Source organism: Ptychodera flava, chromosome 2 (genome assembly GCF_041260155.1).
Source record: "Ptychodera flava strain L36383 chromosome 2, AS_Pfla_20210202, whole genome shotgun sequence".
In the NCBI taxonomy this organism is placed as follows: Eukaryota; Metazoa; Hemichordata; class Enteropneusta; family Ptychoderidae; genus Ptychodera; species Ptychodera flava.
In genome coordinates, this window is record NC_091929.1 from 8,153,352 (window position 1) to 8,156,137 (window position 2,786).

At 38.2% G+C, this 2,786-nt stretch overlaps 1 long non-coding RNA gene across 1 annotated transcript; it reads left to right on the forward strand.

The window, feature by feature from the left end:
* The first annotated feature begins 557 nt into the window (after positions 1 to 557).
* On the forward strand, positions 558 to 2,786 carry LOC139147077 (uncharacterized). Its single transcript, XR_011555629.1, has 3 exons — positions 558 to 649; positions 1,040 to 1,137; positions 2,369 to 2,786. It is a non-coding gene; the product is annotated as an uncharacterized lncRNA (long non-coding RNA).

A 2,786-nucleotide genomic window follows, 5' to 3' on the forward strand; every position in this document is an offset into this window, starting at 1 on the left:
TCTGAACAGTTTGTATTCTGTCAATGTCCTCAAAAATTAAAAAAATGTACATACAGCGACATGAACGTTTGACACCGACCTATACCCAATGTATTGTCAATGGGAGAATGATGTCAAATAAGTAATCTCCCAAATTGTTATTGAAAGAGTTATTATAGGGGACAGTTATGCACAATAGTGTTGAATAAATAGAAATCATGACAACTTAAATTAATGTGGCTGCTTGGATCATCAATACATTGTTTATTAAACCTGAATTTGCGCCCGAAGGGCGCGCCGAAAATGGTAATGGCAGAAAATGAAAGTGCCAGGAGGTATTTTTTCTTTTTTCAGTATTCCATAACGTGCACATGCAATTTCAGCTTTGATGCATGAAAAAAGGTGACCCTCCCCCATAGGCTTGCACAAAATTTTATGACCCTTCAAAAATGCTTGCGCGAAAAATGGCAACCCACCCCCAAAAAACACAGGCCCACCCCCCCTGTAATTTATGTCCAGTCCCTTAATAGTTTCATAATTCTTTGGCTATATATCCTTTTTGTGAATTTGATTTGCAGAACAGGAAGTGAAGTTCTCTATGGCTGTTAAAGAGATAATGTGCACGTACATGGACAAACAAACTAGTACATGGGATAGACGTGGTTGCCAGGTACACTGCTATTTGAAGATCATTAATTTTTTGGCTTCGTGAAAGCAATTTAATAATTTTTCGCAACCATTTGAAAAACGTAACAAACGATTTTTTTCAAAATGTACAAAGAGTGTCAAATGAGCAGTTACTTTACTTCCTTGTGTGGCTTGAATTTGATTGTTTTAATGTATTGTGAATATACTTTGTCAGTTGTGTGTTGTACCACGTACGTCAATTCCTTTGTGTTTGTCTATTATGAATATGTAAGTACATTGCTATGTGTAAGTTTTAAGATTGGGGTCTTGATTTTGGCGCTCTGTCTAGCAACATAAGAAATTGTTACAACAGTTTTGCACGATTGAATATCCCTAATGCACAGTAAATTGTACACATTCGCTGCGTTTCCAGGTTTCTTCAATGTCCAACATTACATCAACTGTGTGCCTGTGCAATCACCTGACCACATTCACAACTGCAAATGTGTAACAACAGAGTTCCATTTAAAGGTGAGAGAGAGAGAGAGAGAGAGTCAGTCAGTCAGTCGAAACCAGAACAAAGTGTCAGAGGAGGGGGAAAAAAAAGCACGTGGCAGAACCAGACACAGACGAACCGTAAATTGAATGGAGGGAATGCTCAGACATAAATACATAAGTTGACATTATTGACTTGTCTCAATTTAGTCCGTCTATTGCTTTGTCAGTGTAAAGATTTGATGCCAAATTTCTGCATGAGGAAAAATTCCGATATTATCACACGCACAAGCAAAGTTTGTCATCTCTGAACAGAAGATACCCGGATTTATAATCAGGTTGTTCTAAGTCACGACAAGCCGCGTCTTATAGTATGTATCAATCAATGCGCCGGACCTTTCTTTGCGTCCATCTTCGATGCATTGCGATGTAGTCGTCAATGTAAACAAACAACATGACGGCCTTTAATTCTCCCGCTATCAAAATTTGTGTGACTTGAGAATTTGTAAAAATCAGCCATCCTTTTTGGAGTGTGGCTAAATGCATCCATTTAGCAAATTATGAGCCCCTCTGTTTTAGTTTTGTTACAAATATTGGGGCTCGTATACGCATAGAACCTGCCGCTTGACCTTTTGACGCACAGAGTATCGTTCACTATACTTTCGGACGGAACGTTACACAGTGTTCGCACTGTTGAGATTCAGTCGGTTTTTCTTCTCGAAAAATAACGTAACGTTTCTCGGAGTTAAATTTTTGGCCTATACTACCATTGAAATCGTGTGGAACTTAACGGAAGGTGCGTGCTGTGTGAGATCATATGCATTTGCTTCGTACACAAACGTAAACGCCGTCTTCCTCGCCTCAGCTCACTCAAGAGACCGAGGACTAAAAATGATTGACAGCTCGGCCAGGGCGTATTGATTATATTCCAAACGTAGTTCAGATATTTTAATGCGGAATTCTTGTGGAAAATTCCTTTTATTTTGCAAAATATAATGAATTCTTTGCCAGTGCTTGTGATAAGTATATATTATATAGGTCTCCAATATTGTCTTCGCTCGGCTCTGAAAATACTCGTGACGTAACGACCGTGTCATAACTTGTCTTCGACTCGTGGCGACGCGGTCATTACGTCACTCGTATTTGCATTTGCTGAACGAAGAAAAATATTAAGTGGCTGATTAGACATAAGGACAACCATGTAACACATTTTAAAGAAGTCGAAATAGCTTGAGTTTTAATTTGAGTCATTTTACACTGTTCACAGCTGGTAATGTTGCCAAAACGACTTTTGCTGTGTCGACTGGATACTGAATAACAACATTTTAAAAGAATTATCATTAAATATGGAATCCTAACGACAGCTCAGAGAATTGGTACTGCCTGTACATGAGCTTCAATTCGAGACTTGATGATCCGTCAATTGAGAGTCCTTTGAGCCGCCTGAAGTCATGGCATGTCCGGTTTAATTGTAAAGAAACGCTCTATTGTTCACTCTTTTCCTACACCTCATGGCGTGTGAATGAAAACATTATTATATTTGAATCCACCATTCGATCGTATGCATGTTTGGCTCGACTTCTTAATCATTGATAACATGTTTGCTAAGATGAAGTTTTGATGTTTTCATTGTTAAATTCATTGATAACTTTGAAATTGTATCACACGTTTAATTCTATTGTTAA